This window comes from Calypte anna, chromosome 20 (genome assembly GCF_003957555.1).
Source record: "Calypte anna isolate BGI_N300 chromosome 20, bCalAnn1_v1.p, whole genome shotgun sequence".
In the NCBI taxonomy this organism is placed as follows: domain Eukaryota; kingdom Metazoa; phylum Chordata; class Aves; order Apodiformes; family Trochilidae; genus Calypte; species Calypte anna.
In genome coordinates this window covers 5073148-5087888 of record NC_044265.1, presented here as the reverse complement: position 1 = coordinate 5087888, position 14741 = coordinate 5073148, and the positions used below count along the sequence as shown (strand labels likewise).

Here is a 14741-nt window from a genome sequence, read left to right as displayed (position 1 = left end):
GCCTCTCCCATCCTTTTTGCAGGAGCCCAGCCCCATCCCATTCCCAGACATTCTTCTGGGCAGGCTGTCTGCATGGGGAGACAGTCTCAGCTCCACACTGCATCCCCCCCTGCCTCTCCCCGAGACCTGGGATTGAGCCCAAAATCCAGACATCCAGGGGAAGGGGGGGGGGGGGGCAGGGAAGTTCTGCCCAGCTCCCGAACCTTCGGTGCTTCCATTAGCTCCGCTGCCAGTGGGACCAGGGTCACGGGGCTGCTTCCCAGCCTGCTGAGCCCAGCATTCCCAGGCATGGCTGCCCTCCAGCTGCCTTCCCCACCATGCTACAGGGGCTGGCAGCGAACAGGAGAGAGCTCCTGGCTGGAAAGGGGTGGGGATTTTCAGAGAAGAGAAACCATCCAGCTGGCCCTGATACTCCCAGAGCAGCAGTGAAGGGCTCCTGGCTGGGGTGGACATTGAGACAAACCTGAAAAAGTGCATAGGGAAACTCCCAGGCAGGAGGAAGAGCGTGGCTCTGGGAGAGCTTTCAGCTCAGGGATTGTGAGTCCATGGGGGGTTGACCCAGGACAGCTGGACGAAAAAGCTCAGACTTCTCCCAACTCAGTCCCCTCACAGATGAAGCAGGACTGTTATGGAGGTGAAGGGTAAGTTACACTCTAGAGAGAGATTAATAGGTGGAGTGGCAGGAGAAAGGGTTTTCAAATACACCTCAGGGACACAACGCCATATTCAACAAATAAACCCTATAGAGGAATAGGGGGTGCCCTCCCCTGAGCGCAGACACAGCAGGATCACCAGAGACCTTCACCCCCCCAAAACAGCAATCCTGCCCCAGGGAGGCAGCACAGCTCACACCCACCTCTCCAGCTAAAAGCCTCCCAAAATACACCAGACCTTTCACTAACACCACGCTGCTCTGCTCAGAGGTGGCACAAGCCCCCGGAGCAGGATGCCCTCCCCCCTCTGCACAGCCCCACTCCCCATCCACCACCTCCCCCAGGACTTTCCCCATTACCTGGGCAGCTGCAGAACCCCAGAACCTCTTCAGCCCAGAAGCTGCTCTCTGGCAGCAGTAACACTGGCTCACCCTCAGCTCCTCCTCTCCTTCCAGCTTCCTTCCTCTCACCTGAGCAAGGGGAGGTGTCCCAAAGAGCACCCATCACCACCCCTGCCTCTTGCTGAGCCTATGAGGGCTCCTGGATGGGTGGATCTGGGGAGGGAGGTGACACCTGCAGGGAGCAGCTGGGTCTCATTACAGCCACCTTATTTGCTCCCAGCACCTCCCAGTAGAGCTGCTCACTGGTGGAGACCCTTCCTTCCTCCCTCCCTCTTCTCCAGCCCCCCATTCTGCAAGGCCACTGCAGCCTGACCCAGCAGGCAGGAATTTCCAGACAGTCCTTGCATTTCCCAGACCAGATCTCAGGGTACAAACTCTACGAAGCTCCAGCTCTCAGGACCCCAGGGGAGATTGAGCCCTCTGGAAAAGGGGCCTGCAGAGGCTGAGTGTGTAGCTCTGGGAAAGATTTGCCCTTTAAAAGCTGCCTTGCAAAAGCTGGAGAGCATCCTCATGTGGCCTTGGTGGAGCTGAGCCGAGGCCAGAGGGGGAAGTGTCCTGCTAGGAAGCCTCTGCCTGCTTATTTTTCCCTCCTCCAGAGGGCTATATAGACTTCTACAGGTTCATATGGACTAGGACCACGAAGGGTGGGTAGGGTGATAATTGCTGTGTTGCTCACTTAATTGCTCCTGGATGTAAGATTGCATGCACCTTGGCCAGATTTTGACTGAGAGGGATGTGGAAGTTACTGGTGTACAATGAGTGGGGCAATAATGGCTGGGACACAGCTAATATCACCCACTCTCCTGCAAAATCCTCCAACGTGGCTGCTGTGCCACGCTGTACACCCCAGGGAGCTGTCTGCTGCACCCACCCTGGGCATCCCCCAACCAGAACTCTCCCACCCATTCCATTTTTCATCCCCAAGGGGAAAGGTCCAAAGCACTCAGGCTGGTCAGAGCTCCTTCCCAGGTCTTACCTCCTTTGTGCCTCAGTTTCCTCAGCTGTGCCATACCAGTGAGGCTGATAGCAGTGGGAGGCACAGAGATCCCCCTGTGCCAAGCACAGCCTGGACACCAGGTCCCAGACCCAATATGGGAACTTCCCTAAAGACTGTGACAAATCAATTAAGGAAGGAAGCCTGTTTTCCAGCAGCTTAATATTTCTGAGAGCTCTACCCCTGGGTGAAATTGGACCAAAAGCAGCTATTGTGGGTGGCCAGGCACAGCTGCAGTCCCCAAGGAGGGTGGGCTGGCACCAGGCAGCACTTGCTGCTGACCCCAGAGGGGCTCATGGGAAGCCTGGGGTGGGTGGCTGCCACCATGGTGTCACCATGGTCAGGTCACCAGACACTCACACCCTGTGGGGAAGGAGCCTGCTGGAGTCTAGACACCTCAGAATGTTACATCCCAGGTGCTTTGTCCTTGTCACAGCATCAGGTTAGTGCTGAGGGATGCCACTGGCATGGGTCTCACTCAGAGCAGTGGTTTATACCTTGCAAACCCCGAGGCTGGAACAAAGACCTCAGGGCTGGAACACAAAAGCAAGGGCTGGAGATGCCTGGTATAAAATGCCACAGAGGACATCTGAGCAGAGGGTATTTTCTTCCTTAGCCAGTTGAATGCCCCCTCAGCTGAGCACAGAGAAGGAAGGCAAAGTTCGCAGGTGCACATGTAGCTGACTCAGGTAGCTCAGCCCCACTGTGGCTCCAACCCCTCACCCTCCAGACATGGGTGAGCACTCGGCTCTCCAGCACCCTGCAGAAGGAGCATTCCCCATCAGCTCCCTCTGGGGCTGACTTTTCCCACTGGCCCTTATGCTCAGCTCTGGACAAACCAGGCTTTGCTTGTCCCCCCAGCAGTATGGTGACTTCCATGCCTCTCCTTACTAACCTACAATCCAGCCCCAGGGTGTTTTACTTACCTCTCCTTTCCATTTTTCTCATCCAAAAAAACTTAAGACACTTTTAACTGCAAAGCCACACAACTCTTCTGATGCCCCTCTTGATCCCCCTTCTTTTCTTTTGGAAGCTGAGCCCTGCAGATCCATCACCCCCTGGGTTTGTAGCACTGAACACTCCAATTTCTCTGTGCATCCTCCCCCCCAGGAGCTGCTCCAACAGGGAGAGGTTTCTCCCCGTTTGGGAACTCCCCAACCCACAGATGGTTGCAATGAGCCTTTGCAAAACGAGACTGCTTGTTTTATTGGCCAACTGAGAGGCAACACTTTCAGCTCCTTGCATTCCAATGGAAAAGCCAAGCTCACACCCGTGGGCTGCATCCCTGGTGCTCCCCACCCCTTCGGGTGGCAGCCTGTGTCCCACACCAGGTACTGGTACCAGCATGGCCCCCCAGCTCTGCCCCTGGTGCTGTCTGGCAAGCTCTGCCGTGCCTCCTCCCTGGCAGTGCTGCAAGCCACGATCCCAGCATTTCCAGTGCCTCTCCAGAAAAACTCCATCACACTTGGCAGTTGGGAGCACCCCAGGCACTGGCTGCCCAGAAGACTCCTAAATTTTCCTCTGTCCCACAAAAACAAGTCGTGTCTTCAGTCTCAGGGTGGGAGAGGGGACAAGCTGTGTCAAAGACAGGCTTGTTTTTCCCCCTCTCTGTAATTCAACAGCTGCTGCAGATGAGCCAGGACACAGCCAAGTCTTCAGCTGCCTCCAAGGTGGGGGTTGATGTAGGTTTTGCCTCCTCCCTCGGTCATCAGATTATTTCTCTGGGATTTTCCCAGCTCTTAAGCGTGCCTTTGAGAGGCCTAACAGTCCCCCAGGACACTTCTTGAATCAGCCCTTGCTCTCTGCTTCTTCATTGGCCTGGGGTGAAATGTCTGGAGGGAGGATGGATGACCCATCTGCTAGAGAGACCCAAGAAGCCAGCAAACCCTCCTGCCTCCATGCTGGCTGAGACCTGACACAGCTCAGCTCATCAGAGGTGCCCCAGAGGAGCAAGAACCTCTCCCAGACAAGAGAGGAACTGATTCCACAGGAAGGGTCTTGCTTTGCTGTGCTGACAAGCAAAGCTGGGGCTGGGCTGGGAGCAATCCTTCCAGCCATGGGGCTCAGCTGGAAGCTGGGGACACCAGCACTGTGGATGGGTGAAGCCCACCTGCCAAATCCTCTTGATTTGATCCACAGTGAGCTGTGTTCTCCTGCTTTCCCAGACTAGAAGGATGCTCCAGGATCTCATTGCTGTGGGGCACAATCTGACAGCCATTCACTAGGCTCATTTGTGAGTCTTCCCATCCTTTAACTTCACCACTGACCCCCTTATGCTGGGGTTTTCCCTAAGATGCCATCAGAACCCAAGGCCGTGATGCAAAAGGTAAAAAGGCAGGAAGGCTGGTGGAGCTTCCTGCCCCTCTCAGCTGGCCAGGCAAAGGCTCCCGTTTTCTTCTTTGTCAAAAAAGAGCTCCAGAGTCTTGGGAAAGGATTGATTCAGCAAAACAGGACAAGAGGCAGAAACACTGAGTCAGCACAGCTGGGTGGGGTGAAATTCCCATCCCTTTTAAGCCACAGGGAGCATAGCCCAGGTGTCCTGCTCCCTCAGGGATGGTGACAATTCCTGGAGGTCCAGCTGGTCCGAGTGCTGGCCCTGGAGCCAGGAAGACAACAGGAAAACAGCGGTGCTGGGATTTTTTATTTTTGCTTTGTTCCCATTCCCAGAAAGATGGGCCTGGCTTGTGATGGAGTGGGTGGGAAGCCATTTTGCCTGCAGAGGAGGAAATGCCATCCTCAGTCACCAGTCCCAAGCATAGAAAAAATTGAATTACAGCTGCAGAACCAGTGGAAAACCATCCGTTCTGGTCTATAAACACTCTCTGCTGATTCGGCTCCTAGTTTCTGATCTGTTAAAAGTTCACATTTCTTCTGTAAACACAGCGGATTCAAGGTTGATTAAGAAGAAAAACCAGAAAGCTACAATTCCCACACAGAACCACGGCTCACAGAGAAAGCCAGCCAGGCTCTAAAACTGGGAGAGCTGATAGCCTTGAGCACTAAATGGTCCTGAAAAAAAGAGTCTCCGAACTGAGAGCCCTCATCTTTTTTGTCCAAGTTGCCAATAATCCCGCCAAGACCAACACTTTCAAACCAACAACTTCAGATAAATGTCACCATATTTACACCAACGTAACTGTGAGCTGGGTCTGACCATTAGCTCCAAATCCAGGAAAAGCAGAATGACGTTCACATTTAGGCAGCTGGAAAATCTTTTATCTTTTGTCCAAAGCTGGAGTCTTATTTCAAGACAGACAATGTTTCCAAGCCACACATTTTTATTTTTTAAAAAAATATTTGGTGCTCTATTTGATCCCAAACCTGTTCATCACATGCTACATACTAAATACAGCCAAAGCCCTGGGGTGCCATGGTTTGGCCATCCTAAGTGCATCTCCCCAGCCCGGGGAGCACAGCAGCGCCTGGAGAGGTTCCCCCCGCAGCTGGAGCCCCGGAGGCGCAGCAGCTTCCGTCCCGCACCGGCTGGAACAAACCCGCACCCCGGGGAGCCAAGGACGTGGAGCAGGAAGGGGCCGGGAGCTGCAGGGAAGGGGCAGGGTGTCCGTGGGTGCTGGGACACAGCGCAGAGCTGCCCACCCGCGGGCTGTCCACACCCGGGAGGGTCTTCCTTGGCTTTTTTACGAGCACCCCCTGCACCCTACCCCGCGTCTGGGTGCACACTCATTGTCGCCCCCCCCGGCGCAGGGTGCGTGCAGCCGGCTCGGACGGACGGACGGACGGACGGACAGACAGACACCTGCTGACCACCGCCGAGCTGCCGCTCCGCGCACACTCGCAGTGCACACCCGCACACCGCACACCCGCGGTGCACACCCCACACCCGCAGTGCACACCTCCACTGCCCTCTGCCCCCTCCCCACCGCCCCGGGTGCCCTCCCGCCCCCCCCCCGCCTCTCCCCTGCCCGCACCCCGCGCGCGCCACCCCGCCACCAACCGAGCCCCGCGCAAGCGCGTGCACCGCCCCGCACTGGTGACGTCACCGCCCCCCCTCCCTCCCCGCGATGGATCCCGGCTAATGCCGGTGTGTGTCGCGCCCGCCCGCCCCACGCTCCCCACCCCCTAGCCCCCCCCTCCCTCCCGCCCCCCGTCGATGCCTGGGCCCGGCGGCGCCCGCCCGGCCGCCCCGCTGCGCCCACAGCCCCGCCCGCCCCGCGCTCGCCGCCGGGGTCGGGGCCTCCGCCGGACCGTACCGAGCTCAGCCGCCACGGCGTCCCGGGGACCTGCCGCGGGTGAGTGCCGACAGCCCAGAGCGGCGGGGAAGGGTCCCTCGCCGCCTCTCCACCCTCACCTCCCCGCACCGCCGAGGTCCCGCCCGCACTCTCTCCCCTCGTCCCGCAAGGTCTGCTCCCGGTGACCGCGGACACCGGGCAGGTGCCAGGGGCTGGGCGGAGGGACGAGGCGCTTCCACAGCCCTCCCCCGCGCTGCTAGGCACCCACCCGGGGGTCGGTACACGCGTGTGTGTCCCACCCCACTCCGCTCCAGCCCTGCCGCGGGCCGGGGGCTGTCGGGCTGAGGTACGCTGCCCTTCGCTGCTGTCGGCTCGCCGGCGATTAATATTTGCTTTCAAATAATTTAAATTAAAAATCTGCCGGCCGGCCCGGAGCTGTGCCAGGGCTGCCCGAGCCCGGCCGCCTCTTCTTCGGGCCGGTCTAGGCTTTTGTTTTTATTTTACTCGGGGTGCTCAGAGGAAGCCAAGTCTGGTTTTCCAGCTCTCGCTGGCAGCTTGCTGCGAGGAGCGGCAAACCTCACTGGCGTCGCGGGTGAGGATCAAGGGGTTGGTCACGGCTTTTTTTTTTCTTTTTGTGGCTCCCGGTGTTGCAGCGATACTGGGGTGAACGTGCCCGACCTTGGGGTGCAGCGGGCTGGGAGCAGACGGCATCTCCCTCATCACACAGGTAGGAGCAGCCAGCGGCTCCCTGCTAAGGGACGTGCCCGAGGAAGGCCGTGGCGGAGCTGGGGCTGAACCCCAGATCGCTCCATCCCGATTTCCCCTTCGGTGCTTTTCTTGCCTGGCTGGGGATGGAGGTTTAACCTCGCACCCAGGGGCTGCCGGGGTAAAGTCCTGCCTGGGCTGTGCCAGCTCCTAATCAGGGCTCTTGGGGTGGCAGCCAGGCGTGTGGCCAGGTGCCAGTGGGCTGAGGCCCGGAGGGTGCTGAGCGGTGGCTTTGGAGAGTTTGGAGAGCAGAGACGTTTGGGTAAAGGGGATGTGGGCACAAGCCCCTCGGGTATGGGGCTTCTGTGGCTGTATCTGAGGAGGGACTGCACAGCTCGGGGCTTGAAACCTCATCCTTGGGTTTTGGGCTGAGGGGATGTGTAGTTTGTGCCCTCAAAACTCAAGCAATAAGGTTTTTCTCCAAGGGGTCCTCTTCTGGTTATGAGATGGGAAACGTTCAGGGGAGAGGTAGGTGGGATCTTGTTAGGTGCTCTGATGTGCCTGAGAAAAAAAGCAAAATACAAGTTCTAGTTGAGGTGGGTTTTCCCATTTTTGCTCCCCCAAGGAAGTGGTCTCTGCCCGGCCATGGGTTTTGCCTGGTGTGGGAAGATGGTTCTGGCAGGGCAGGGAGAGTTTTGCTGCTCTTCTGCCTTGCCACCTACTCTGGCTGCAGCCAAGTGTCCTGATTCTCCACGGATAGGAAGCCAGAAGTTTGTTTAATTATGTGGAACAGCTTATTTTAAACTATTTTCTCTTTAAGAGATGAGGAGGAAGAAAAAAAAAAACACACAAAAAAACCACCAAACCAAAAAACCCTACAACCAGAAGATCAAAGCATTTTATTTACCATAGAAGAAAACAGCAATTTAATGATAACTTGTATTAAATGTGTTGGGTTGATGACCTTGATGTATTTTACAACTCGGGCTGCATAGTTGAGAAGAGGGAGCAGGCTGTTGCAGTCTGTTTATTGTTTCCTCTTAGTTCATCCCAGTAACTCGCAGCGCACGGATGCCCACGCAGTTTTAGAGCCCTGACCCACCTTTGGGGGTGGGAAAGATGAGGCCGTTGGATTTCATTTTGCTTCAGATAGAGCCTAATCTGTAGCTTGTGTTAATTGCATTATTGAGGGGGTTTAGCAGAGCTTTTTCTGACAGGGCTCAGCCTCCACAACTCTTGCTACTGTAAGAAAGCCATAGTAACTTGAAGCCCTGAAGTGTCTCTCAGGAGTCTCTGTCAATAGCATCCTTGTTTCAAAGCCAGCCCTGGGAGGGCTGCTGGCTTTTGTTGGGGAGATACAAGGAGTGATGCTGGCAGCCTGGAGAGGGGGTGCCTGGAGCAGGTGAGCTGGGATGGTGATAAGAGCCATCTGGGTTGTCAGTGGGGGGAGATTTAAACAGCTCCAGTTCTCCTTTATACAAATGAGTCCCTGTGCTCTGCAGGAAGGTTTTCTTTCTATTTATTCCTTCTCTTCCTCCCCTCCAAAAATGTGGTGCCCTTGTGTATGCAAGCTTTATCATCTGGGTTACTATGGTGTTACTATGTAAAAGCAGCTTGTCTGATAGCTCCTGGAATTATCCACAACTTGGGTTTACAGACCAGCCCAGGGGCACAGGTCAGTGTTTGTCCCTTGTCAAGCAGTTTGTGTGGTGGGACAGGTCTGGAGGCAGCATTGCTCTCAGGGCATGGCTGTGGCTTGGTCCTCCTGGGACCCTCCTCTGGGTTGCCACCCTCTGCTCTGTGTGGGGCTGTCACACTCGTGTGTCACTTGTAATCCTCAATGTGGGGCCATATCCCAGGCAATGAGTCCTGGAAGACCCACCGGGGTTCATCCCTCCCAAAGGACTGGGCTGCCTGCACCCTGCCGAGCTCACCTGGAAAAAGTGCTGGGAGCAGTAACAAATAATTGTGGGTCTGTGGAAATCTGTGCAAGCAAAAGATGGGAGCAGATTTCATCCCCCGCACCACTGTCCTGCTTGCCCCCTGCCTCCCATCTTCTGCAAGCAATCCCTCGTGGGCTGGCTTGTTGCTGCTCACTCTCCCTTGTTCCCCATCTCCTGGTGGGTTTGTTTGGTTTGGGGTTTATTTTTTGTTTGGTTTTGTGGTTTTGGTTTTTATTTTTTTTTAATTTTTGTTTTTTCCTTTATGTCCTTACCACCTGATTTGCATGTATAGAAGCACGAGGGAGACTCATTCTGTGGAGAGGTCCTTGGCTTGTACACTGTTAATGTAAATTACTGTCACTCTTGTTTTTGCAGGGAGCTGGCATGGCTCTGAAATAGGGAGTTTGCTTGAGGGAGCTGAGCCCAGGGCAAGGTCCAGGTTCTCACTTTGATGATTTTCCCCTTGTGTTCTTTGAATCATTCTCAGAGGTGCCTCACTCCTTGCATTAACCAAAGAGGAAGCAAGCTCTGAATGATAGTTTGTAACTTGGGCACCTGTTCCAGGTGGAATGAATCTACAGAAGCTAATTTGGAGATCCTGCTTGCTGGTGCTTGAGATCAGGTAGTTGTGGTGAAGGTCTTCAGCATCTCTCCCTTTTGCAGCTGTGATGACTTTTCTGCTTCCTTGAGTAGGAGTGGGGTGATGTTTCTAATCAAAAAGAAAAACGTCTTGTACCTCTCTCTCTCTTTGGTTTTTAATTTTTGCACTTTTTCACTTTCTGGACAAAGAAAAAGAGAAGCCTTGGTAGGGTAAGGACTGCAGTGGAGTTAAGAGGGACTGGTGATGACACAGAGCACAGGAGCAGAGCTGGTGTGGTGGGGTTGTCACCAGATGCAGCTGTGGCTCATCTCTGCATGGAGGACGTTCTCATGGGTTTCAAAGGTTTTGTCCCTTCCTTTCAGAGGGACACTCTGTGAAGGTACCCTCTCCTTTTTCTACATGCATGATAAGGAGACATTTAACTGAACTCCCTTTTCATCTGCATATGCTTCACTGCTTATTCCTGCTTGGGATTTTTTTAGAAATAAAAGAATTGGAGAAGGAGCCTTCTGAACTGCATTCAGTTCTGGTGATGGCTCTTGTAATGTTCCTCCTACTGAAGGCGAGTGCAGCCCTTGCCTCTCCAGCCAGGCCCCCCATGTGTTTTAGCACTGGCTTGGGGGAGAAAAAAACCCAAAACAAACAAACCATGGTGTTAAGGTTGCAAAAGTTTCCATTATAGCTCCACCCAAATGCTCCTGCCCAGCAAAAGAAAATTGGGTGATGGGGCATCCTTGCCTCCTGTGCCACCAGGCTGCTCAGGGGAAGGGAAAGAGATTTTTGAGTTTTTTCTTTAAATAGGGAAATGCTTGAACGGGCCATCTCAGGCATAGGGTGGGGAGTAAAACCTTGAATTTGTCTGGCAGAGTGTGCTTAATAAAGAGCCTGGGTAGGACAGGTTTATATAGTGAATGCTTTAAAATTCACCGAAGTAAGAGGCAGATGAATCAGTTGAAAGAGGCTTCCAGTGAGGCCAGGTGGCTCTTTGCTCTTTGTGTCAGCATCTTTTGACTCTTTTTCTCTTGTATAAATGTCTTGAGGTTGTTTTCAGGCTGTTTTGTCCTAGGGATATCATGGGGATCACTTTTCTCCCATGGGAAGGACTAGAAGTGAGGTAGTCCCTCCTGGAGCCCAGCTTGTTGTGCGGGAAACTCACACGTCCTTTGCTCTCATGCTGCCATAAATTAAGACATTTTCGTGTAACATTTATAAAACTTCTCTTTTGGAAAAAGGCGAAACAAATATTGATTTCCCTAAGGTGTCATACTGGTATTGCACGAATACTTCTTGAATTGGTAGTAATTTTTTTTCCCCTTGTTTCTTTTTAAGCGTATTTGGTGCTTTTTTCCAGTGGGATGGAGAGACACATTAAAAATTGTATATAATCAGCCCTGTTGGTCTCTCTCTTCACCAAGAGATCTGCATCTCCTGGGGATTTGTGCTTTACAATTGCAGTGCTGTAAATCAGAAGGTGTGACACTTTTTTCTGTATATCCTGCTGCTTATCAGAAATCTGGGGGATTTTTTTTTGCTCTCCAGAGGAGTTCAGGCCAACGGGGAGGTCAAGTGCCTAAATCAGTTTAAAACCGAACCCACCAGGCTTCAGCAAATCTTAACAAAATGGTCATACTGGTGGTTTGTTTTCCCGTTCTGCAGCCCCAGCCGTGGTGTTGCTGCTCTCCCTCAGAGAGGGAAGTCCAGTGGTTGTATTCTGTGTCCCCCAAGTAAATAGGAATTAGATGCTACCTGTGTGTCTTCAAAGAGAGATGGGAGCTTCTCATCTGCTCTTAAAATGTTTGAGAGAGGAAAAAATTAGGCTTGAGGCTATGGATACTTGATGCTATATCTCTTCACCTCCAGATCTCTTCAGCATAGGAGTAGCAAGTGTCTTTGCTGCTGTGCATGGGAGTATTTGTTGTATCCTTTATGTAAGAGGACATTCAGATGAGGTTGTCTTGGCTGCTTTTTGATAGGTACCATATTTAATGGTATGAGGTCCTGGGTCAAGGATTCAGCTGTATCTCTGTCTTCTAGTGCCTATGCAGAGAGCAGCCCTCAATCACTTGGAGACCTTCCTGTTGTCTCCAAGGCCTTCCTTGGAGCACTGGTGGCACAAGGGCCATTTCAGCTGCTGATGTGCTGAGCTTTCTCTTGCAGCCTGTGTCATCCCTTCTGGCCCTGGTCACTCTTGTAGAGGTGGTCACTTCTAAACCAGCACCTCAGGCATGGTGCCCATGGGCTTTGGAGACCTTGGTGGGCGGATGTGACACCAGTGAGGCTTCTTGACATGCAGTTTTTCCTAGTCCTGTCAGGATGGGTGTGTTTACTCTTTGCATTAAGGCTAATTGGCTTAATGTGTGTTCCTAGTTGTAGAGTGAACATTAGAGATGGGTCATCCTGAAGTGTGTGCAGGAGGTTATGCCAGCGTGTATTTTGTTTTGTTTAGTGGGATATAAAGCAGTCTCCTCTGAGTCGTATCCTGCTCTTTATTTCTTTGCTAGGAATCCATTTCCATGTCAGAAAATAATGTAAGACAAGAGGAGTGTCTCTGATCTGTAGAGACAGGACTACTTTAAAAACAAAAAATCAACCCTGAGCCATGCTAGCAGAGGGGAAGCAGATGTGGTCTGGCCTGAGAGCAAGCAGATGAATGTGAATATTTTATTAAAACCATAACCCACCTGCTGGGCACCTCTCCTCTGGTCCTGCGAGCACTGGGATGCTCAGTGGATGTTTTACACAGCAGCCTCTGCTCCCTGCTCCCCTGTCTGGCATTTTCCTGTTGCTTTGCAGGCAGGAAAGATGGGAGCCGAGCGTGATGTAGCAAGCACAGCAGTTTGCAGGTCCTTTGCCTTTAGCTGTTTTCCCTGCACAGCTGATGCCTGGTGGTGCTCAGCTCCCCCAGCCTGGATTCATGGTGCTGAGCCCTTTGCTGCTCTGCCAGGTGCTGGAACTGTTCCTGGAGGTTGGAGATTTGGCAGTGGCAATCACAGTAGTGCTTACAAAAAGCACTAGAAATTGAGGTGCTTTGGAGGAGGTAACTTTAGAGCCAGTGCACTGGAGGTTGCTTATACAAAACCCCTCTCCAGTAAATTGTCATTGCTGTGTCCATCTACACCTAACCCTTTCCCAAACTCTGTTTGCTGCTCCATGCTCTCCTGATTTTGCTGGTGTCTTCTTGCCAACCTTCACATTTGGGTCACAGCAGGCCCCTGATCCTCCTCTGCCTTACTGCAGGGGTGCTGGGCTGGTGGCTGTTCCAGCTGAGGGTGAGAAGGAGCCCTTGGTTTCTGGGGTACCCCCCAAGAAAGAGTGATGCGAGGCATACACAGAGCCCCTGCTCTGCTCAGTATGCATGAACCAACAAGCTTGCTCTGGTTAAATGAGGTGGTAAAAAGTATTTGAGATGAATGTAGCAAAATTAAGGATCTCTGGTACCTTCTACAGAAGGTCTCCATCAGGGACTTGTGCTTAGCTGGCAGACCTGATGACTAGAAAACCCAGTCACTGACAGTGGGTGTTGTGGAGATGTGGTGCTCTGTTCTTCTCACTCTTCTGGTGTGAGGATGAAGCCACTCAAGTCCATCAGAACTTCTGAGGGGGCTGAGGTCATTATGGGACATGTCTGCCATTGCCATCTCTGCTCCCTGTGTATGCAAACCCCTGTCTTGACCTCAGCACAGGGCAGTGTTGGCAGTGTTGGATATCTGGGCTTGGCCATGGGGCTTATTTCCTACCCATAGGGGAGTTTGCCTTCTTAGTTACAAACACTGGCTAAGTGGAAGAGGGTAGGGTTGGCATGAAGCATCAGGGGATGCTGTGGAAAACAGGGATGGTGATGAAGATGGAGATTTGCTTTGCCTTCCCAGGGTGTTGTTGCTGTTCTGCCCCTGACACATGGAAATGCTGTCTTGTGCATCTGTTCTACTGGGGTTGAGTTTGTCAGGTCCTTGTAGGCATGAAACTGGGAAAAAAATTAAAAAAAAAAACCACCAACAGAAATGTTGAATTTAAAATGGCATTGATTTTTTTTTTTGTCTTCTAATTTAATCAATTCCCTACTGTGCTGTAAATTCTAAATGTGAATGGGAAATAATCCCACCAGCACAATAATTAGCATGTAACCAGCAGATGAAGAAAACCCAAACTGCTGAGCTGATTGGTGAATGCTGACTATTTTCTGAAATAATTTCAATAATCACATCTCCCATTAAAAAGAAGACAGGGCGGGGAGGAAGTCTTAAATTTTCCTCAAGCTCAATGTAGCAAAAAATGGTATGTGCAGTGTAGCTGTTCTCCATGTGATTATAAAAGGAGATGAGGGAGGTTCTTGACACTGAATTGCAAATACAAAGTACTGTAATTTTGCAGCTGGGAAACTCAATTTCAGTTGCTTTTAGGGGGGAGAGGGGTGGAGGAAATAGAAATTGTAAGTCAAATATGCATAATTGTCTGTAGGTATTGTAACAGTAAATAGTCTATTGGAAGAAGAAAATATTCCCTTACAGTGATGCAAAAATACATCCACTGGAGGCATTGACATTTGGTTCAGCATTAGGAAAGGGGCAATTTAAGAGCAGTCCAGGAGCTGGGCACTCTCTTACCACAGGAATCTGCAGCTCTACTCTGCCCTGCCTTCTGCAGCTGCTTTTTTTGGCCAGTTCTGGTGGGCAGTCAAATAAATCCTCTCTCCATCTTGGTGCCCCCATGGTGTCATGTCCAGACAGCATCAGGAAAGGTCACCTCTGCAGAGCTGTACCTGGCAGGTGGTGTAATTACACACCTGAATTCCCATTCAGTATTAGAAGAGATGATTTCATCTCCTATTGATGTTTTTTTTTCCTTCCTTGAGCAGCCCTCTCCATCTCCTGGCCATGGCCACCTCACCCTCAGGACTTGTTTCCCAACAGCAAAGCAGAGACGATGCTGCTACCAGGTGCTGAGCCAGAGCATCACTTCAAAGATGCCTTTTCATTCCAGTTTGAAATTAATTTTAGCAACATTTGCTAAGTTGTGATGTAGCATAGTGCTTGTAGGCCTGAAGACATTTTATTTAGAAATGGAGGGGCTGGTCTGCTGACACCCAAGTGCTGCATGAGAGCTGAACATGCTGCCTGGAAAGGTGAAAAATCCCACTGGGTTTGATGGAGCAACTTTTATCTGAAGGAGTGTGCAGGATGAGGGAAAGAGGGGTGCCTGCAATGGAAAACACTCTGGCATCACTCTGGTGATCCAGTGTCCTCTGTGTTTTCAG

At 52.2% G+C, this 14741-nt stretch overlaps 1 protein-coding gene across 7 annotated transcripts in view; it reads left to right on the top strand.

The window, feature by feature from the left end:
- Positions 1-6212: 6212 nt before the first annotated feature.
- The window catches only part of ZHX3 (zinc fingers and homeoboxes 3), a 45586-nt gene continuing 37057 nt past the window's right edge, over positions 6213-14741 (top strand). For 5 of the 7 annotated variants that reach the window (XM_030462820.1, XM_030462818.1, XM_030462815.1 and 2 more), the window contains exons 1-2: positions 6213-6298; positions 6892-6965. The gene's annotated coding sequence lies outside the window, so the exon portion shown is untranslated. The remainder of the gene's footprint in view (positions 6299-6891; positions 6966-14741) is intronic. The other 2 variants (XM_030462821.1, XM_030462819.1) reach the window with 1 other exon arrangement.